The sequence below is a fragment of the Acinonyx jubatus genome, chromosome C1 (assembly GCF_027475565.1).
Source record: "Acinonyx jubatus isolate Ajub_Pintada_27869175 chromosome C1, VMU_Ajub_asm_v1.0, whole genome shotgun sequence".
Taxonomy (NCBI): domain Eukaryota; kingdom Metazoa; phylum Chordata; class Mammalia; order Carnivora; family Felidae; genus Acinonyx; species Acinonyx jubatus.
In genome coordinates this window covers 55,986,863-56,011,071 of record NC_069381.1, presented here as the reverse complement: position 1 = coordinate 56,011,071, position 24,209 = coordinate 55,986,863, and the positions used below count along the sequence as shown (strand labels likewise).

General features: G+C 35.3%; 1 long non-coding RNA gene across 1 annotated transcript in view; it reads right to left on the bottom strand.

Annotated features, from left to right (window-relative positions):
• LOC113599318 (uncharacterized) overlaps nt 1-24,209 on the bottom strand; it is a 272,963-nt gene that overhangs the window by 141,360 nt on the left and 107,394 nt on the right. The gene's annotated exons all lie outside the window — the stretch shown is intronic.

Below are 24,209 nucleotides of genomic sequence, written 5' to 3'. Positions count from 1 at the left end.
TTTTTATTTAAATTTAAAAACACAAATAAAAAGAAATTAAAAGCATCCATAATATTCTGATAATCAGAAGTATCTTTGAGAGTTTTATACCATTTTAGTGTGTATGCACATATACACATGTGCTTATATGTGTTTAGTATAATACATATTTAAGTTAAATATATTTAATACAATTTGATGTGTATTATTTAAGAGATTCATATTTTGTTTTGAAATACATACATACTAACACATGCATACATATGTATATGCTTTTAACCTGCTTTTTTTCATTTAAACATATTATAAATATTCCCATGAGAAGAAACTGCCTTTGGTATTATAATATTTTATCAGCATGCTTTTTTTTAATTGTTTTTCATGTTTATTTATATTTGAGAGAGAGAAACAGAGCACAAGCCAGGGAGGGGCAGAGAGAGAGGGAGATACAGAAATCAAAGCAGGCTCCAGGCTCTACACTGTCAGCGCAGAGCCCGACACAACAAGGCTCAAACCCATGAATCCTGAGATCATGACCTGAGCTGAAGTCTGGTGCTTAACAACTGAGCCACCCAGGCGTCCCTTTTTTTTTTTTTTAAGAGAGTGCACACAAGCGGGGTGGGGGGAGGGGGGTGGAGAGGGAGAGAGAGGGAGAAAGAGGGAAGGAGAGAGGGAGAGAAAATTTTAAGCAGGCTCCACACTCAGCACAAAGCCCTATTTGGGGCTCCATGCCACAATCCTGGGATCATGATCTGAGCCAAATTTAAGAGTTGGATGCTCACAGAACTGAGGCACCCAGGCGCCCCACCATGCTATTTTATTTTATAGATATACTATAATTTAATCAACCAATCCCCCATGTTAGACATTTAGTTTTGTTTTCTCCCATGTTTTGTTATTTCAAAGTAATTTACGTTTATAAAATACTGTTTTCTTTTTTAAAACAAAGTGCTATCTATATTCTCTGATTATATCATTATTATAAAATCCTTGTGTCAGAATTGCTTGGTTAAAACAAATTCAAAATGTCAAGGCTCTTAATAAGCATATTAATTATGACGACTTCAGTTGCTATTAACAATAAAAAAAATCAAAATTAAAATTATTACTTACATAACTTTAACAAAGACTTATTTTTTTTAACGTTTATTTATTTTTGAGACAGAGACAGAGCATGAACAGGGGAGGGGCAGAGAGAGAGGGAGACACAGAATCCTGAAACAGGCTCCAGGCTCTGAGCTGTCAGCACAGAGCCTGATGCGGGGCTCGAACTCACGGACTGTGAGATCATGACCTGAGCCAAAGTCGGACGCTTAACCGATCAAGCCACCCAGGAGCCCCAAGACTTATTTTTTTTAATGCTTATTTATTTTTGAGAGAGAGAGACTGAGATGAGCAGGGGAGGGGCAGAGAGAGAGAGAGGGAGACACAGAATCTGAAATAGGCTCCAGGCTCCAAGCTGTCAGCACAGACCCTGACACAAAGCTTTACCTCAGGAATGGTGAGATCATGACCTGAGCCAAAGTGGGATTTTTTAACCTACTGAGACACCTAGGCACACCTTAACAAAGACTTTTTAACTGGTCTTATAAATAGAGTCTAGAGATAATTCAGGTCACAGAATTGGTTTGCTCCAATAGGTCAACAGTGCCATAAGGACCATGCTTCCTTTTGTCTCCTGCTCTGACTACTGTTGATACCCTCAGAGATAACAAATGGCTACCAACAACACCTGTCAATACATTAAGCACATCTTCCCCAACTGTCAAACAAAAATTCTAAACTTCTAGTTAAGTTTGGATTCTTGAGCCAGCAGCTTTGGCAAGGAGGTTAGATATTGTCAATTTATAGTCCTACAAATAGTGTGAGTTCAGGTTTCCTCCAGCCTCCACTCATATTGAGAATTAACCTTTAAAATATCAAAAGCTACCAGCCCTTGGCTAGCTCAGTCGGTAGACCATGAGACTCTTAAAAAATCAAAAGCTACCAACTTGACCAAAGAAAAGAATATGCCATTTTTCTTTTTTTCTTTATTTTCTTATTAGTTTGGCCTTTTTAATAGTGAAAGCTTGAGCTCTAAATTCAGATGGTCTATATTTACATTTTGTCTCCTTGACCATGTAGAGTTGTTTCCTCTTATGCAAATTAGAAAAATTCTCTGAAAAACAAGAGTAAAACAGAATCCCCTTAAGTTCCTATGAATATAAAATAAATTTTAAAAACCTGGTAAAAGTTAGGTTTTGTTTATAATTATCATATTATTTGTATTACTAAGTTGTTGTGATTACCTATTTATTTCATGAGCTCATTTTTAATAGCCATTTTTAAAACTTTTTAATTCCAGTACAGTTAACATGCAATGTCATAGTAGTTTCAAGTGTACAATTTAGTGATTCAACAATTCTATGCATTCCTCAGTGCTCATGAAGATAAGTGTACTATTAATCCCCTTCACCTGTTTTACCCATCCTTCACCTACTACCTTCTGGTAACCATCGGTTTGTTCTGTACACTTAAGAGTCTGTTTTTTGCTTTGTCTCTTTTTTTCTGTCTTCATTTATTTCTTAGATTCCACATATGAGTGAAATAATATGGTATTTGTCTTTCTCTGACTTATTTCACTTTGCATTATACTCTCTAGCTCCATCCATGTTGTTGCAAATGGCAAGATTTCATTTTTTTAAGGAATTTTATTCTTTTTAAGCTATTTATTTTGAGCGAGAGAGGGATGGAGACAGAGAGAGAGGGCAAGTAGGGGAAAGGGGCAGAGGGAGAGAGAGAATCCCAAGCAGGCCCCATGCTCAGCACAGAACCCAATGCAGAGCTCAGTCCCACAACCATGGGATTACAACCTGAGCTGAAATCAAGAGTCAGAGACTTAACTGACTAAGCCACCCAGGCACCCCAAGATTTCATTCTTCTTTATAACTGAGTAGTATTCCACTGTGTAGCACATTTTCTTTATCCATTTATCTATCCATGGATACTTGGGCTGCTTCCATATTTTCGCTATTGTAAATGATCCTGCAATAAACATAGAGGTCCATACATGTATCTTTCAAAATGTGTGTTTTCATATTCTTTGAGTAAATACCCAGAAACGGAATTACTGGACCATGTAGTAGTTCTACTTCTAATTTTTCTGAGGAACCACCATATGGTTTTCCACATGGGCTGCACCTGTTTGCATTCCCACCAATAGTGCAAGCGGATTCCCTTTACTCCACATCCTTGCGAACACTTGTTGTTTCTTATGAGGTGATATTTCATTTTGGTTTGGTTTTGCATTTCCCTGATGATTAGTGATGTTAAGGATTTTTTCATGTGTCTGTTGGCCATCTACAAATCTTCCTTGGAGAAATGTCTCTTCATGTCCTCCACCCATTTTTAATTGAATTAATTGGGTTTGGGTATTGAGTTATTTAAGTACTTTATATATTTTGGATACTAACCCTTTATTGGATATGTCATTTGCAAATATCTTTTCCCATTCAGTAAGTTGTCTTTTAGTTATGTTGATTGTTTCTTTTGCTGTGTCTGTTTTTTATTTTGATGTAGTCCCAATTGTTTATTTTTGCTTTTGTTTCCCTTGCCTCAGGAGACTTATCTAGAAAAATGTTGCTATGGCCAATGTCAAAGCAATTACTACCTGTGCTCTCTTTCGAGAATTTTTATGGTTTCAGGCCTCACATCTAGATACTTAATCCATTTTGGATTTATTTTTGTGTATGGTGTAAGAAAATGGTCCAGTTTCATTCTTTTGCATATAGCTGTCCAGCTTTCCCAACACCATTTGTTAAGAGACTGTCTTTTTCTCATTGCTTATTCTCATCTCCTTTGTTGAAGATTAACTCATTGTATAATTCTGGGTTTATTTCTGGGTTCTCTATTCTGTTCCACTGATTGATGCATCCATTTCTGTGCAGTACCATACTGTTTTGATTACTACAGCTTTGTAGTAAAATGTCAAATCTGGGATTTTGATACTCCAGCTTTGTTTTTCTTTTTCAAGATTGCTTTGGATATTTGGAGTCTTTTGTGGTTCCATACAAATTTAAGGACTGTATGTCCTAATTCTTAAAATATTTTGTTGAATGGGGTGCCTGGGTGGTTCATTTGGTTAGGTGTCCAAATCTTGGTTTGGGCTCAGGTCATAATCTCATGGTTTCATGGGTTTGAGCCCCACACTGGGCTCTGTGCTGGTGGCATGGAGGTAGTAATACTCTTGTCCTAATATAGGAATAGCTTAATTTACAAAAACACCTCCATCCCTCTGCCACTCACACTGTCTCTGTCTCTCTCAAAAATAAATAAACTTAATTTTTTTTTTAAATGCTGTTGGTATTTTGATAGGGATTACATTAAGATTGCTTTGAGCAGTATGGACATTTTAACAATATTTGTTCTTCAAATCCATGAGCACAGAATGTCTTTCCATTTGTTTGTGTCATCTTCAATTTCTTTCATCAGTATTTTACAGTTTTCAGAGTAAGTTCTTTCATTTGCTGTTAAGTTTGTTCCTAGGTATTTTATTATTTTTTGGAATAATAATAATAAATGGAATTGTTTCCTTTTTAAAAAAATGTTTTTAAGTTTATTCATTTATTTTGAGAGAGAGAGAGAACATGAGCAGGGGAGGAACAAAGAGAGGGAGAGAGAGAGGATCTCAAGCAGGCTCCACACTGTCAGCACAGAGCCCGATGTGGGGCTTGAACTCACAAACTGTGAGATCATGAACTGAGCCAAAACCAAGAGTCAGAATGCTCAACCGACTGAGCCACCCAGGCTCCCCATAAATGGAATTGTTTTCCTAATTTCTCTTTCTACTGCTTTTTTAGTGTATAGAAATACAATGGATTGCTGTATATTGATTTTGTATCCTGTGACCTTACTGAATCAATTTATCAGTTCTAGTAGGCTTTTTTGGTGGAGTCTTTAGGGTTTTCTATTTATAGTATCATGTCAACTGTAAATAATGAAAATTTTACTTCTTCCTTACCAATATGAATGCCTTTTATTCCTTTTTTTAAAAACAATCTGATTGTTGTGGCTAGGACTTCCAGGACTCTGTTGAATAAAAGTGGTGAGAGTAGACATCCTTGTCTACTTAGACCTTAGGGGAAAAGCTCTGTTTTTTACCATTAAGTATGATATTAGCTGTGGGTTTTGGGAATAGCCATTTTTAATCTTAAAAGGGAGGTTTATTTTACTGTCTGAAATGTGTATTTCCTCATTTAAGGTATATGTTTAGGTAACAATATTGTCTTCCCTAGTTAAATGGCAATTCCTACAGACAGTGGCCATGAGTATCTGAAAACTTGAAAAAGTAGTCTTGTTACACAGAATGGAAAATCAATCACTGATGAGACGGTGAGAATATTTGGGCTTACCCTCCTCCACCACCAAGATACTGCATATAAGGTACTTGTGTTATAACTCCCTGGAATCTACAGAACACTAGACTTCCTTCACTATAGCATTTCATACAAAAATGCTAGCAATATTATTTAATGACATGACTGATATCAAAATGAGTCACCCCAAAGACACAACCAGAATCATATATGATAAACATTATGTTAGACTTTTTATAAAGTCCACAAATAACTGTAAAACTCAGCCTCTTCTTATGATAATATCTCTAAAAACAAAGAGAAGTCTCTCATTCACAAGTTATGAATACTCTTGTCCTAATATAGGAATAGCTTAATTTACAAAAAAAAAAAAAAAACAACCTTATATGAAGCCATTCCTCTAACTGGGAATAGAAATGACATTTTTAGTTTATTCAATGTGCAGTGTGATTCCTATCTAAGTAGTGTTATTTCTGGCTCCCCGATGAGCCACTGTTAGGATTGGTCAAAAAGGATCCGGGCTCCCTTCTTCCCTTTTGGATATTTTCTTCCTCTGAAATTGGTTAGAACAGAGACAGCTTTTTGCTTCCACCTCAGAATTCAGCAGTTCTGATTCCTCAACATGAGTTCTAAGGAAATTAAACGTATTTCGGTTATGCCCCCAAAGCTCTCTCCCTGCCCTATACATGCAGTATGCCAAAGCTACATTACTAATGAGTGTTGCTCAATCTCATGGTTATTTATCTCTCTTTATATATAAATGGTGCTTGTGGAGCGCTCTCTATCATGCAAATGGTCCTTATTATCTCAAGCTAAAAAAAAAAACACCCTTTAAGAAAGTTATGCCCTGTTCTGCAATATTTGGCAGTGTTCATTTTAACTGAATCACTTGTTAAGGCAAAAGTACTGTAACCTGTAATAAACGCTAAGACTGTCAGATGCATACTTGTACTGAATTAATATTTTATAGCTTCTTGGCCTTGTGTGGGCTGACTGTTCTACTGGAATGCTCTAGTACCATGGAAACGCTTGGAGATATTTTCTCTTAATTGTAAGAATGTTTGACAGATAACAGTACAGTACCATGAAATTAAATTCCATTGCTGATGAATTCTGATCAGCTTATAACTTGCTTTATCCTATTATTTGAGGGTTTCTTTTTTATTTTGAAGCATTGCAACATCTGTCCTTGTCCATAATCACTTCTTAAAAGCCTTATTGTCAGCATTATATATACATAATTATCAGATAAAGATACCCAGTTTTTTAATTAAAAATTTTCTCTATTTTTAAAAAAAATCCAACCTGTGAACTATGATTAAATTTTTTTAAAGAATTACTTCTTTAAAGAAGAAATAATTCTGCTAACATCTTTCTATTACTAAACTGTGACTTTTTTAGGCACAGTTATATTGACCTTAAATTCTAATGTGAAAAAATATTGGCATTTAGCTAGGAAAAAAATATTTGTAACCTTAAAAACAAAATATAAAGAATGTGCATTATATATTCTTATGTCTAAGGAATGTGCTATTCTTCCACCTTTCCAGTCCAATGAGATGCAACAGAAAATATTTATTATTTTTCTACTTAAGACTTCTGACCCAGTTGACTCAAGTTTTACTCTAAAACTCCCATGACCCTCATGAATCAGATTCATAATGGAAGCCAAGCATCTAAATCTCTAGACAGAGTTTCCCAGAGAAACAGATAGCTACTAATGACATTCTTTCTTGCTTGTCCCTTTTCTCAAACACATTTAAGAGGGTTCAAGTCGTTGTCTGTGGCCAACTCATTAAAATGCTTTTTTTTCTTCTATGATAGCACGGCCATGAACACTAGCAGGCTCTGACTCTTAACTCTAAAAGAAAGAAGTCTTTCACTCCAGTATTTGGGTTCTACCAGGTTGGCCCTCACTCAGATTCGTCATTAGCACTGGTCCTCACTCAGGAATGTTCTGACACACCATTTCCAGTCCTAAATATAAGCAGAACCCTGGGAAGTATAGCTTATCATTTAATTCAACTGTCTTTTCTTACAAACATGCCCATGTAGACTTTACCTTTTCTTTCTTCACAGAGTTGAAAACTGAGGAGTAGCTAAGAAAGCAGTACTCAAAATAATGAGTTAAACATTGGTGGATAAAAGCTGGGAATACATTAAATGTTTCTCCTATCACAGGAGTTTACTGAGGGAAGAGATTGCTTCTGGTTAGGAGTATCTGGGAAAGGTTTTATGGCAGAAAGGACACTTAAACATTTTATGTGTATGTGTTAGAAAGAACAGCAATCCAAGGTGGAAAGAGGGACTAATAAGCAAATTGTAGGCAGAAAATGGTCCCCCAAAGCTGCCCACATTTTAATCCCTAGAATCTGTGACTATATTGCCTTAACATGGCAAAAGGGACTCTGTAGGTGTGATTAAATTAAGAAGGTTTTTTTTTAACTATTTATTTATTTATTTGTCTGTGTGAGAGAGAGAGAGAGCAGCACAAGTAGGGGAGGAGCAGAGAGAGGGAGAGAGAATCTGAAGCAGGGCTCTATGCAAAGCCCCAACACAAGACTCTTGTCTCACAAACCATAAGATCATGACCTGAGCCAAAATCAAGAGTTGGATACCTAACTGACTGAGCCACCCAGGTGCCCCAAGTTAAGAAGTTTTGACATGGGAGGTTAACCTGAATTATTCATATAGACCATAAATATCCAAAGTGTTCTTATAAGAAGAGGGAGGCAGAAATGTGAGTTCGAGAAGAAGATTTGAGGACAGAAGCACAGGTCAGAATGATATAGCCTCCAAAAGGCTATATATCAAAAGGAAAAGGAAAAAGAAAATGAAAAGGAAAAGGAAATAGATTCCCCATAGTATCTCCAGAAGGAATGCAGCTCTGCAACACCTAGATTTTAGCCTACTGAGACCCATTTCAGACTTCTGACCTCTAGAATTATAAAACAGTAAATTTGTGTTAAGGCACCCGTTTGTGATTCTTTGTTATAGTAGCAATAGGAAATGTACACAAAGGCAAATGGAAAAATGTGTAGTATTTGCAAGGAATATTAAAGACCTCATAGTGGGTGGTGTATAGGAATAATCAATAAAGGAAAAGATGGAAAGAATGGTAACAATAATGAGAAGATTTTAGTTTCTGCTTTAACGTGCTTTCATATTCGTTTTAAAAACATGATTCCCATAGCAACACTCAATCTAGGCATTATGATACTCTCCAGCGTAAAAATGAAGTTGCTATGGCCCATGGAAGCTAATTGCTTTGCCCAAATTCACAGTTCTGTAAGTGTTAGAACTGACTAGGAGCCAAGGTCCACCAACTCTTCACCTCTTTCCACTGTACCACATCTCTTGTTCATACCAGGCCACCTAATTTCCGAGGGGTTTGAATGTCAAGCCAAAGGGTATAAAATTTATTCTCCAGCTATAACTTAAAGGCTTTTAAGCAAGGAGTGGAATAATCAATTAATATAACAGCATAACATAAAGTAGATAGAGAGGGAAGAAAAAAAATATCTAGAAACTGATTAAGTTAACAGAATAGTGGAGGAGACAGGAAACAAAGGCCTGAACCAAGGCCAATCGTGGGAATAGAGACAGGCATATTGGTTATACAGGGAAGGGGGTAAGGACAGGTAAAAAAAAGAAGCAGGAAATTAATCTTTCTCATTTATTACCAAAAGAAAACTTAAAGTTTTCTAATATATATATATGTATATATATATATATATATATGTATATATATATGTATATATACATATATATATATCCCTTAGAAAATAAGTTAATGTACATTTAAGTATGATATATAGATATAAACCATAAATTTCAAATAAAAATTACGTTTTTAAGCCACATCAGACTAACCTTAACTCTTTAAATTCCCATTTCAAAAGTTTTTAAAAATTTCTTAAAAAATAAATGAATCTCACTACTATATTTTTTACAATAATACCGGAGTTCTTCTTATCTCATTGAGGTCAACTATCTGGCAACTAGTGGAAATTGAGAATAGAAAAGTACCGCTCTGTTCTTCTCACAGTAACAGCAACATACTCTCTAAATTGTGACCTTTCTGACAGGTCTTTCTTGACCCCATCCATCTCTCACTCTATTATCTGTTTTCTATTCCCTTCATACGATGTTGGTAAGCTACAAAAATATCTTTGGGTGATCATCTTTGTTATACATCTGAAACATTTGCTCCTGCATTATGACATGTTATTTATTGTTCCTATTCAACTGTCAATTTTCATCATGCCCATTTTTCAATCTTGATTGCCTTTCCTTTTGTGACCTTGATTTTTGGAAGTTTTCACCAACTTTATCACAGTTCATAATTCTGATAATGACCTTGATAGGCTGAATAATAGTCCACCCAAGATGTCTATGCCCTAACCCCCAGAACCTGTGAATATGTTATCTTACATTGTAAACTGGACTTGGCAAATTTGACTGAGAATTTTGAGATGGGGAGACTATCCTAGATTGTCCAGGTGGGCCTAATGTAATCACAAGGATCCTTATGAGGGAATGAGAGGCAGAAGAGAAAGTGAAGACAAACTGAAAATCAAGATATGGATTTTGAAAATTAAAATACAGATAAGTAGGTGAAGAGAGATGAGTAGAGGCATTAATGATCACACTTTGGTTCTAAGAAATAACCTAACCTAAAAATAACATCAACTTTTACTTACTCCTAAACTCAACCAATGAGACAGAGAGGGTGGAATAAATGTCCTCACACAGACCAGGGGGAAAGATGAGGCAGATCTACATAATACTCAGCCCTACAGACATCATGTCTAGCTTGGACATGTGGGGGATGTCGGATGAAGGGTAGGGAGGGTTATTTAACAGTTTCCAGAGGTAAAGAATTTTTTTTAGTGAAACATACTTACTGTCACTTTTATCCCATATTCTGCCAACCTTAACCCCACGTCTCCTACATCTCCCCACCACCCACAATAAGGGAAAAAGGGGAAAGAAATTAACATTTTTGAGTACCTATTAATGTCAGACAAGATGTATGATGTTTTTAATTTATTACATTTCATCTTCTCAAAAGAGCTAAAATTTCTGAGTCTAATGTGGGCCAAGCACTGTGTATCATACATTACATAACTTATTTCATGTTAACAACTATTCTTTGACGTAAATGGTATTGGTATTCCCATTTTGTACATGAGAATCTGAACCCTACAGAGGTTAAATAATTTGCCCAAATCAAGCAGCTGGCAAGCTGCAAGGCTAGGATTCCAATGCAGGTCTCTCTCTCTCATGCCAGAGCCTAAGTTATTAACCATTGCCCTAAGAGGTAGATACTAGTTTTCCTTCTTCATAGATGAAAAAAAAAATTAGTCACAGGGATATCAATTAACTTATATTACTGTCTCCAAATGAAAAGTAGCTAATATGGACCTTAAGATATTAGTTATACAATGATAATGAGCTTTATATTTGGAAAGCAGATAAAGTTCAGTTTTTTGGTGGCTTTATAAATTGTGATTTTGTAAAAATCATCCCCAAAGTTACATGAGACAACCATTCTCTTACTCAGGCTCACTTGGTATCCACAAATTGGCATTAGGGTAAATCCGGGCACTCAGGAGCTACAAAGTAAAACCTACTGATTCATCAGAGGGCAGAATTAGGGTGTGAAACAATGGTGTATCAAAATCTGAATTTGGAATAATTAAATCTCTCAAGCACAGCTGCACTTTTAATTTTCAAACATGTTCTTAAGGGAAATTTTGTGTTCCATAATTCCAAGGGCTTATTTCTCTCAGATCCAACTTGTTGATGAGATTTGTGTAGACAGAAGCCACTTGACAAAATCTCACACAAACCTTCTCTAACCAGAGTCTCAACATGAGTTCCATGTTTCGGGGAGTGCCCCTCCATCCACCACAGCCACATATGCAAGCCATATGACTCCCAAGCAAAACATGACACATACTTCTACCTCCTAGATCAATTCGCTTCAGATAACCAAGCCCAAATAACAAAATTGAGGTTTCTTTTGTCCTTCTTTCTTTTGGTTCAGACATACGTTCATGTACAAAATACACAAAAGACTATTTTGTTTTTGATTAAAGCTTCTATTTTGAGCAAGGCAAGAGCTAAACTTGGATACTGCAGTACTCATCCATTTCATTCCTACCACTCTGAAGATGTGTGTTAATTTATCCAGAGCCTGTGCCACAGTAAAAATAACTTCACGTGTACCTGCAATACCTCACAGCTCAAGGAATATGAAAACAAAAAGTTCATGAGAGTCTCATGTGTTCTGGTGAGAATACAAAAGAAGCTACTAATTAGGAAAAACAAAACAACCATCGATGGAGCAGCTGCAGTAATTTGCTGTGCCTTTCTGGCATTATGGGAAACTGCATGCATTATCACAGTCACTTTTCACAGCATAAAGAGACTTCATTAGCTTATTTTTCCCCAAAAACTCCATCCATTTTAGTCTACAGAAAAGAGTTCACAAACCTAAGGTTGAAATGCTGAATCTCAGAAAATGTTCAAAAAATGTCCTTCAACAGATTTTGAAAACGATGTTTTTGAATAATTTTCAATTATAGTCACAAAGTGTTTAGTTGCAACATTCCCTTTCCCTTGATGAGAATTCAGGAAAACTGCTATTTTACTTGCTGAACCATGGTAGGAATACAGTCTTGGTTGGCAATAAATAAAACAATAAGATGGGGAGTTGGGTGGGGAAAAAAGAAAAAAGTAAAGTTGCCAGTAAACAGAACGAATGTGTTTAAAATACATTCTGAGGAATAAACAAACCCAATCAAAATTCAGAACTTAAAAGCACATTTCCTTGAGATGAGGGCTCCAGATCCAGCAGTGCTGCTGAGTTCTGCCATGCTCTCAAAATAAAGGATTGCATGACCTGAGCCAAAGGTGGACAACTCTGCATTCAGAGGACAAATTTTGACAAGCCTCACCCAAATCTGGACATATAGAGCTTCTCTAAGCACACCAAACTGAGAGTGCCTATAAACATGAAGTCATTCTGGTTTTAAAAGTCAATAGATACATTCAAAGGAAAAACAAGAGTTCATCATTTCCATCATACAGAACTGTGCTCCCTATGTGCCTGCTAGTTTCCCACGTAAAATGAAGGTTTTTATTAAATTATAGGGTGTCGCATGCATAATTTTAAATACTAATATATTATTTAACACTAAATTGTGATCTCAGGATTGAGTTTAGCCATGTTCCCTCCTCCCATGACAGGGAGGCCATGTGGGAAGCAGGCCTGGCCAGTCCATCTCGCACAGTTGGCATGGAGAAGAAGCAGCACACCTTTCAATAATTGTTTTCAACAAATAGTAACTGAGCATCTGCTGTGGCCCCACCCATAGATAATGAGCCTGGAGGCTGTCTATGGAAAATGGTGTGGGAAGCTGATTTCCAAGGCTGAACCAAATAAGCTTATCCAAAATAGAGTCAAACAAGGGCAGCCTGAGGACAATATTGGGAATAGAGATGCTAGGGAAGCAGCAGATAGAGGAGTCCATGAACAAAAGCTGTTCTCAAAACATTTGGCAGATAGTTGTTAATGTCCACTGAAGGGTTTTTACCTGCTCTTGGAACATTCATGTAAGTGTATCAGTATCATTTGAAGGAGCTGGAATGTGAAAATAAATTACACTCTTTTTAAAAATAACAGGTTCAAATAAGCAGCTTACGGTATAGGGTAATCATTTGAGACTATGTATTTAACACCTGCATTCCTGCATACTCTATGAAAAGAATCAAAGAAACATAAAAACTAGGGAAATATCATCTGTACCAATATAGGATAGAGCAGCAGTGCCAAGAAATAAACCTTTTTTGTTGTAAGCCAATGAAATTTTAGGGATTTGTTTGTTCCAGTGCATATTTATATGCTATTTTTTCTAATTATAAAATAAATACAATAAAACAATTTATACAAAATTGTAGAAATTAATTGGCAGCTTATATATACATCAAATTAATCACTGTGATTAGTTCCAGAAAAGTGGAGGAAATGGTGCTGAGAATGGTGGATAAAAGGGATCATTTCTTCTATTAAAGAAAAAGACTTGAAGCAAATATAACAGTGTAATAATTACTAATTTAGGTTTTGGGTACATAAGTATTTTTCATACTATTCTTTGTAGTGTACTATATTTTTACTATTTCAAAATTAAAATTAAAAACAACCCCAATTATATACATTCACTGAAGAAAACTGGGGTTTGTATAAAAGCATAAAGAAAATTAAAACCACCTATAATCCTATCATCAGGAGACAAAATTGTACTAACACTGTGAATATATATATATATATATATATATATATATATATATATATACACATACTATTTTTACAATTTTATAAAAATGGGCAGTCTATGACCTACTTTCTTTCATATAACAATTAAAGCTTTCCCATTATATTAAGTAATGGTTCATAGCATAATTATTTTCTTGAGAAAAAATACATATAAACAGAAGATCAAAAAGTTCTAGGGAAACAAAAGCAAAAATAAACTACTGGGACCTCATCAAGGTAAAAAGCTTCTGCACAGCAAAAGAGAAAAAAAAAACCAACAAAACTAAAAAGCAGTTGGCAGAATGGGAAAAGATATTTGCAAATGACAATATCAGATAAAGGGTTAGTATCAAAAATCTATAAAGAACTTACCAAACTCAACACCCCAAAAACAAATAATCCAGTGAAAAAATGGGCACAAGACATGAACAAACACTTTCCCAAAGAATATATCCAGATGGCTAACAGACACATTAAAGATGCTCAATATCGTCACCAGGGAAATAACAAATCAAAACCGCAATGAGATACCACCTCATACCTGTCAGAACGGCTAAAATTAATAACTCAGAAACAACATATGTTGGTGAGGACGTGGAGAAAGGGGAACCCTCCTGCACTGTTGGGGGGAATGCAAACTGGTTCAGCCACTCTGGAAAACAGTATGGAAGGTCCTCAAAAAATTAAAAATAGAACTACCCTATGACCCAGCAATTGCACTAGTAGGTATTTATTCAAAGGATACAAAAATACTGATTCAAAGGGCACATGCACCCCAATGTTAACAGCAACAATATTAACAATAGCCCAATTATGGAAAAAGCCCAACTGTCCAGCAACTGATGAATGGATAAAGATGTGGTATATATACACAATGGAATATCACTCAGTGATGAAAAGAATGCAATCTTGCCATTTGCAGCAACGTGGATGGAACTAGTGTATATTATATTAAGCAAAATAAGTCCATCAAAGAAAAACAAATATCATCTGATTTCACTCATGTGTGGAATTTAAGAAACAAAACAGATGAACATAGGGAAAGGGAAGGAAAAATAAGATAAAAACAGAGAGGGAGGCAAGCCATAAGAGACTATTAAATACAGAGAACAAACTGAGAGTTGCTGGAGGCGAGGTGGGTGGGGGAATGGGCCAAATGGATGATGGGCATTAAGAAGAACACTTGTTGGGATGAGCACTGGGTGTTATATGTAACTGATGAATTACTAGATTCTATTCCTGAAACCAAAACTACACTATATGTTAACTTACTTGGATTTAAATAAATGAGTAAATACATACATACACACATACATAATCAAAAAGGTCTTATTTCCCTCCATCATCTCGTGTTCTTATTGCTCCATTATTTGTCAACTTGATGAGCAAAAAATATTCCATCTTCTTTTTTTTTTGCATTTGTTTGATTGCCAGTTAGACTGTACATTTTTGCATGTATATATAACATTGTAATGCTGTATACCTATAGTGGCTACCTGCTCTATTTGCCTGGCCTGTCTCTCCATTTCTGAGCAAGAACTGATCCTCTCCTTTCTTACATTGTTCTAAAGGAAATGGCACACAAAATGCCTTTGCCCATACCTAATTGCAGGGATCATCATATAACCCATCATCCTCCAGGTGAGATTCTATTCCCTGACTACAGTGATTAGAGGGGTGGGTCACTGCCCCAACCAACACCACCCAGAAGATCTCCCTGAGATTTAATTTTTGGATGCTGGAAGGCGGCAGGGGGCAGGAAGCTCTCATATTTTCCTCAGAGTTCATGATACACAATATAAAGAGATGAAATTTGTGACATGAAAAACAAAATGTGGATGGGAAAAAAGGATAGAGAGAGTTTTTATATGCAATCATATATCTGCTTGAAATAGATTATTAGATCTATAAGAGGTTTTTATGCAAGTCTCTGGATAACCACAAAGCAAAAACTTACAGTTTTTACAAGTATAATAGATGCACACAAGATAAGCAGAAGGAATCAAAGCACACAACTATGGCGGATCACCAAATCACAAAGGAAGCCAACACGAAAGGAAAAAAGGAACTAAAAAATCCAGAAAATAATTAATAAGATGGCATTCATTAGTTCTTATCAATAATTAAATGTAAATGGATATATTCTCTAATCAAAAGGCACAGAGTATATGAACAGATTAAAAAAAAAAAAGGACCCAACTATATGCTTCCTCTGAGACTTACTTCAACTTTAAGGATGCACATAGGCTCAAAGTGAAGGGATGGAAAGGTAACCTGTACAAATGGAAATGAAAAGAGAGTAGGGGGAACTATATTTATATGAGATAAAATAAACTTTAACTCAAACACTGTCAAAAGAGACAAAAAAAAGGTCAGTACATAATGATAAAGGAGTAAATTTATCAAGGGAAATAAGAATTGTGAATATATATGCACCCATCATACCTAAATATATTAAACAAATACAGATCTGAAGGGAGAAATAGACAATACAATAATAGTAGGGAACTTTAATACCCCACTTTCAACAATGGAAAGATCATCCACACGACTATCAATAAGGAGACAATGGACTTGAACCTTACTTTAGAAATGGACCTAACAGACATATACAGAACACTGTACCTAAAAGCAACAGGACACAAAAATTCTTCTTAAACACAGATGTGATATTCTCCATGATCGATCATATGTTAGAACACACACACACACACACCCACAAAGTATTAGTAAATTTTAATTTTTTTAATGTTTTGTTCTTTTTTTGAGAGAGAGGGACAGAGTGTGAGTGGGGAAGGGGCAGGCAGAGAGAGGGAGACACAGAATCTGAAGTAGGCTCCAAGCTCTCAGCTGTCAGCACAGAGCCCGATATGGGGCTCAAACTCACTAACCCACAAGATCATGATGAGCCAAAGTTGGATGCTTAACCAACTGAACCACCTAGGTGCCCCAAGTCTTAATAAATTTAAAAAGACTGAAATCATACCAAGTATCTTTTCCAACAATGGTATGAAACTAGAAATAACAAGGGTAAAACTGAAAAATTCACAAATAAGTGGATATTAAACAATAAGCTCTTGAACAACTAATGGGTCAAAGAAGAAATCAAAAACAAAAGTGAAAACACAATATATCAAAACTTCTGAGATGCAGCAAAAATAGTTCTAAGAGGGAAGATTATAGTGATAAATGCCTACATGAAAGGAAAAGAAAGATCCCAAACAACCTAACTTCACACCTCAAGCAACTAGGAAAAGAACAAACTAAGCTCAAAGTTAGCAGAAGAATAGAGTTTAAAAAAAAATCAGAACAGAAATAAATGAAATTGAGAAAGGAAACAGTAAAAAAAAAAAAGATCAATAAAACAACTTAGAATTTTGAAAAGATAAAATTGACAAACCTTTAGCTAGACTTATCAAAAAATAATAAAACAAAGGAGGACTCAAACAAAATTATAAATAAAAGAAATATTACAACTGATACCACAGAAATACAAAGGATCATAAGAGACTACTGTCAACATCTGTATGCCAACAAACTGGATAACCTAAAAGAAATGAATAAATCTTGGAAACATACAACCTACAAACAATGAATCATAAAGAAATAGAAAATATGAACCAACAATAATGAATAAGGAGATTGAGTCAGTAATCAAAAGCCTCCCAAAAAATAAAAGCCCAGGACCTGATGCCTTCCCTGGTGTATTCTACCAAACTTCTAAAGAATTCATGCCAATCCATTTCAAACTGTCCCAAAAAAATTGAAGAGAAAATAGTCCAAACCTCATTTTACAAAGCCAGCATTACCCTCATGCCAAAGCCAGATAAGGACACTACAGGAAAATACAACTTCAGGCCAATATCCCTGATGAATACAGATGCAAAATTCTCAAGAAAATACTAGCAAACTAAATTCAACAGCACATTTAAAGGATCACAATCAAGTGAGATTTATCCCTGGGATGCAAGGATGGTTCAACATACACAAATTAACAATGTAATACACTACATTAATAAAATAAATGGTAAAAATCATATGGTTTTCTAAATAAATGAAGAAAAAGATTTGAAAAAAAATCAACACCCATTTATGATAAAAGATTCTCAAAAAATTGGATATAGAAGTAAAGAACCTCAACATAATAAAGCTCATATATGAAAAGCCTATAGCTAACATCATACTCAGTGATGAAAAACCAAACACTTTTCCTCCAACATGAGGAACAAGACAAGGGTGCCCACTTCCAGCAGTTAGATTCGACATAGTACTTGAAGTCAAGCCAGAGCAATTAGGCAAGAAAAAGAAGTAAAGACATCCAAATTATAAAGGAAGACATAAATCTGCCTCTCCTTGCAGGTGTTATGATCTTAAATAGAGAAAATCCTGAAGACTCCACACATAAGCTGTTAGAACTAACATATTCAGTAAAGTTACAGGATACAAAACCAATATGTACATATCAATTGGATTTCTATATACAAACAATACAATGTCTGAAAAGGAAATTAAGAAAACAGGGCAACTGGATGCCACAATCGGTTAAGCACCTGACTCTTGATTTTGGCTCAGGTCATGATCTCACATTTCATGAGTTCAAGCCCTACACTGGGCTCCATGTTGACAGTGCAGAGCCTGCCTAGGATTCTCTTTCTCCTTCTGTCATTCCCCTCATCTGCTCACATACTTGCTCTCTCACTCTCTCACTCTCAAAATAAATAAACTTAAAAAAAAGGAAAGAAATTAAGAAAACAATTCCATTTATAATAGCACAAAAAAGAATATCTAAAACTAAATTTAACCAAAGCGGTGAAAAATCTATCTGTACAGTAAATCCTAAAATTGGTACAGAACCACAAAAGACCTCAAATAGACTGAGCATTCCTAAATGATAATAAAGCTAGAGCCCAAAAATAAACCATATAGGTTTATTTATATATTTATATAAGGTCAACTAATCCTAGACATGATTGCCAAGTACACACAACAGAAAAAGGACAATCTCTTCAATAAATGTGTTGGGAAAACTGGATAATCATATACAAAAGAATGAAACTCGACCTCTTACACCACTTACAAAAATTAACTAAAAATGGATTAAGAACTTAAATGTAGGGGACCTGGGTGGCTCAGTCAGCTAAGTGTCTGATTTAGGCTCAAGTCATGATCTCATGGTTTGTGAGTTCGAGCCCCACGTCAGGCTCCGTACTGACAGCTCAGAGACTGGAGCCTGTTTTGGATTCTGTGCCTCCCTCTCTCTCTGCCCCTACCCAACTCATGCTCTCTTTCTGTCTCTTTCTCTCTCAAAAATAAACAATCATTAATTTAAAAAAAAAGAACTTAAAAGTAAAACCCCAAACTGCAAAACTCCTAGAAAAAAATATAGGGAAAAAGCTCCTTGATGTTGGTCTTGACAATGATTTTTTTTAATGTGATAGCAAAAGCACAGGCAACAAAAACAAAAATAAAAAAGTGAGACTTCATCAAATTAAACTGCTTCTGCATAGCAAAGCAACCAACAAAATGAAAAAGCAACCTAGGGAATGAAAGAAAATATTTGCAAACCATGTATCTGAAAAAATTCAAACCATACAAGTAAATCATATAACCAAATGGCAAAACAAAACAAAACAAGCAAAAACAAAACAAAACAAGAGGAACAAAGAAACCAGCCCAATTAAAAAAGAGGCAAAAGAATGTGAACAGACCTATTTCCAATGAGAGAAAATATTTGTAAACCATGTATCTGATAAGGGGTTGATATCCAAAATATATAAATAAGTCATACAACTCAATAGCAAAATAACAAACAATTTAAAAATGGGCAAAAAACAAGAATAGATAGATTTCCAAAGACATAAAATAGCCAGAAGATACAGAAAGTGCTCAACATCACTAATCAGGGAAATGCAAGTGAATACCACAATGAGATATCACCTCACACTTGTTAAAATGGCTCTTATCCAAAAGATAAGAGACAAGTGTTAGCGAGGATATGGAGAAAAGGGAATCTTTGTGCACTGTTGATGATAAGGTAAGTTGATACAGCACTACGGAAAATACAGAGGTTCCTCAAGAAATTAAAAGTAGAACTACCATAGCATACATCAATCCCACTTCTTGGCATATACCCAAAGGAAATGATATCATTATCTAGAAAATATATCTGTACCTTCCCCTGTTCATCACAGCATTATTCATAATAACCAACATATGGTAATAACCTAATTATCCATCAATGGTAAGCGGATAAAGAAGATACAAATGGATGAATGCACACACACACACACACACACACGTACATACATATGCATATACACCTACACATACATATATACCATGGAATATTATTTGGCCATAAAAAGGAAATCCTGCATTTGCAACAACATGGATGAACCTGGAGGATTAAACAAGACAGAGAAAGACAAATAGTGTGATCTCATTTATATGTATAATCTTAAAAAAGCAAACTCAAAAAAAAAAAAAAAAAAAGAGTAGAGCTGTGGTTCCCAAAAACTGGATGGTGAGTTTAGCCAAAGGATACAAACTTCCCATTAGAAGATGGATGAGTTCTGGGGATCCAATGTACAACAAGGTACTAAAATTAACAATACTGCATTGCATACTTAAAAGTTACTAAAAAAGTAGATCTTAAATGTTCTCACTTCAATATACAGGTAACTATGTGAGGTGATGGGTGTAATAATTAACTTTATTGTGATAATAATTTCACAATACGTATGTGTTAACAAATCACCACATTGTACACCTTAAAATTATACAATGTTATATGTCAATTATATCTCAATAAACCTGTACAGGGTTGGGGTTGGGGGAGAAAGTAAATATTCTATGCTCTCTTTCTGACCTTCCTATCTCACTACATTGTTTTCCTCACCTCTACATGCTCTCCGTAAATTAGTGACTTAACACATACTTTTTTCTAATAAAACTTAATACATATAAGAAGTTCTGGCTATCCAAAGTCTTTTATCTGGTTTTCTATTATGATACTACTTTATTCATACTGATTTCTAAACATTCTTTATTCATTGATGACATTTGTCTTCCATATATATAGTAAATATCTTTTATTTTTTTGTTGGCTTATATTTTGCTTATTTTTTAACAGAGGATTTTAATTTTACATTGTCAGTGTGCTTTTATTTTATTGCTTCTTTCTGAGTTGCCACACTTAGAGAAAACTTTCTTAACCTGAAATCTCACATATATTTACTAGTGTTCTCTTCTAATCACATCAATCGGTGCTTTTTTTTTCTCGTTTTAATACATCTAGAATGTGAAGTTTCTTTTTTAAGTATATGTATGTATCCTATGGACCTAGTAATTGTTGAAGAAGTTAATATGTTGTGAGTAAAGGAAGTTCCAGCTTGATTTTGCATTAACTGGTCCATATCCTGAAGTGTGATCAAGACTGTGATGGTTAATTTTATATGTCAACTTGACTGAGCTAAGAGATCCCCAAATAGCTAGTAAAACATTATTTCTGGGTGTGTCTATAAGGGTATTTCTGGAAAAGATAAATGCATTTATATCAGTGGACTAAGTAAAGAAGACTACCTTCACCAGTGGGGGTAGGATTCAGCCAATCTGTTGGGAGCTTGAATAGAACAAAAAAGACAGAAAAGGGCAAATTTGTTTTCTGCTTGAGCTCAGACATCCATTTCTTCTTTCTGCCTTTGGATGCTGGCACTCCTGGTTCCCAGGCTTTCAGGCTGGGACCTGGTTCCATCAAACTGGTATACTGTGAGGCCCATAATGCACAGGCTGTCAGACTCAGCCTAATTTATACCATCAACTTTGGTAGTTCTCCCACCTACAGATGGGAGATTTAGGACTTCTCAGGCTTCATGACAGCATAAGCCAAATGAACATCTATATTTTATTTATATAAAATATATATAAATATATTTAAAATATTTAAAAATTTAAATTATTTAAAATTAAATAATTTAAAAATTACATTAATTAATTAACAAAATTTTGTACTTAGGATTCTCCAGAGAAACAATACAAATCTATATCTATATCTATATCTATATCGATATCGATATCGATATATATTTGTATTGTTTCTTGTCCAAAGGATCTGAAGATGTCAGACTTAGGTCAGTCATCCTAATTCAAGAAAAATTAGGTCAGGGGGAGCCTAAGTGGCCTAGTCAGTTAAGCATTTGACTCTTGATTTTGGCTCAGGTAATGATCTCACAGTTTGTGAGATCAAGCCCCACATCAGGCTCAATGCAGGCTCTCTCCCTCTCTCTCTGGCCCTCCCCTGCTCTCTCTCTCAAAATAAATAAATAAACTTTAAAAAAATTAGGTCAGTTTTATATCCATTTCCACTGCTGCATCTAGACATTTTCACTATTCTCACACTAGCAGCCTGAGCCATCAAAGTGAGGAGAGCAACTTTATCCCTGATGTCATTTAGGCAATTATTATTTTTCATAGATTAGGATTATGGTATTATGGCAGAGAATGCTGCTTCTAATTGCAAAATGCCTTATTACTTTTAGTATACCTTAGCTGTAAAGCGGCTTGATTATTTGTTCTCAGAAGTAGAAAAAAAAATGGACTGTCCAGACATATAAGCCCAGGTATGGTCATATTAATAGTGGTGGTGGAGGCTATGTGCATGTGTGTGTTTATATACATGTATATGTATATGTATATGTATATGTATATGTATATGTATATGTATATGTGTATGTATATGTATATGTATATATGTGTATGTATATATATGTTTATAGATATATATATATACTTGAAAGTATTTATATAAACATACAATTTAAATACCTACACATTAAGATGCTTATTCATAGTGTCTTATAAACTTTACTCTCACAGATATGGTTCTGGAAAACCCTACTTTGTCAATCAATCAGCAAATCCTCCTGCCCTGGGCAAGACACTGAGGACAGGTACATAAAGTAAAAGTGACAACTGCTATCCTAGGTGAACTTTTAGTAGAATAGAATAATCAGGACCAAGAAACAAACAGAAAAAGTAACAGATCCAAGTAACAAATTTTTTTTTAAATATACGAATATCAGCTATAAACTAGTAAGACACAGATAGAATAGTTTTAACAGCCCATTTCAACTCTAAGTCTAAGGACAGAGACCCAATGACTTGGCTAGGAGTTGGGGCTTTGTGGCTATGTATAGGGTCATGATCATCAGCTAGTCTAGAGGAACAGACCATCCAATTCACCAAAGACTCTATGTTAATATAAAAGTAGGTGTGGGGTGCCTGGGTGGCTCAGTCGGTTAGGCATCTAACTTCAGCTCAAGTCATGATCTCACAGTCCATGAGTTCAAGCCCCACGTCAGGCTCTGTGCTGACAGCTCAGAGCCTGGAGCCTGCTTCAGATTCTGGGTCTCCCTCTCTCTCTGCCCCTTCCCCACTCATGCTCTGTCTCTCTCTCTCTGTCTCGTAAATAAAATAAAAACATAAAATTTTCTTTTAAAAAAAGTAGGTGCAAGTTCTCAAAACATGATAAATTGTAAAAGGTCTCTGTCCCTTCTTCCATTTCAGCACTTTTTTCACTGACATTTATTTATTAAAAAGTATTTTTATATTCTCACAAAATATAAAATTCATTTATAATATCTACAATGAAATAGGTTCTATGTTAAGCACCAGAAATACAAAAACGAAAAATTCAGCCCCTTCTCTTATAGAATTCACAATTTAATGAGATCCCTGGGTTGGAGACAAACAATTATAGTGTGAAAAATGCCACCAGTCTGGGGAGCAAAGGAGTAAAAAGAAAAGACATGGGAGGCTTCCTGGAGGAGATGTTACACTGAAACTTGAAAGATAAATAAGAATCTGGAGGGAGGGAGGGAGGGAAAGTGTGTGTGTGTGTGTGTGTGTGTGTGTGTGTGTGTGTAGGATGGGTTTATGTGGTTGGAAGGAAAGATCATAAGCATTGTGCATCATCACTGAAAGAAGCGCTATCAAAATAAACCCATTGTGTTCTTGAAGCTGTTTGCACGTTTACAAAGCACTTCTTTGTTGGCCACAACCACAGAAAAATAGAGTTGAAGTGATAGGATCTCAATCTACAAATCTACAGCCAGCTACCTGCTGTGGCTTTAGCCACTCCAGCAGGGTTCTTAGAAATATAGATCATGCAGAAATACAGATCTTACATATCATTATAGCTGGCAAGTACATGGTGTTTACTAAAAGCCAGGGCTATGGTCACAGATCAATGAGTACTGGACTAAGCCTCAAAAATGCCTTTGGTATAGAACAGTAGTTTTCATATTGTGTGCATTGGGGCCCCAGTGTTTTCAAAAGGAGACACAGAATAGCACACCAAGCTAGTAGAAGTCCAGAATCCCACTCCCGATTGCCATTTTATTGGTTTATGTGTTAGAATGTTGCCTAAGGGTTTTCTTGAAAAGAGTTCTGCTGTTAGCAAAAAAAAAAAAGAAAAAGAAAACAAAAAAGGTTAAAACCATTGTCCCACTAACCTATACATTGATTGCTTCTATTTTTTTCATAATTATATCTGG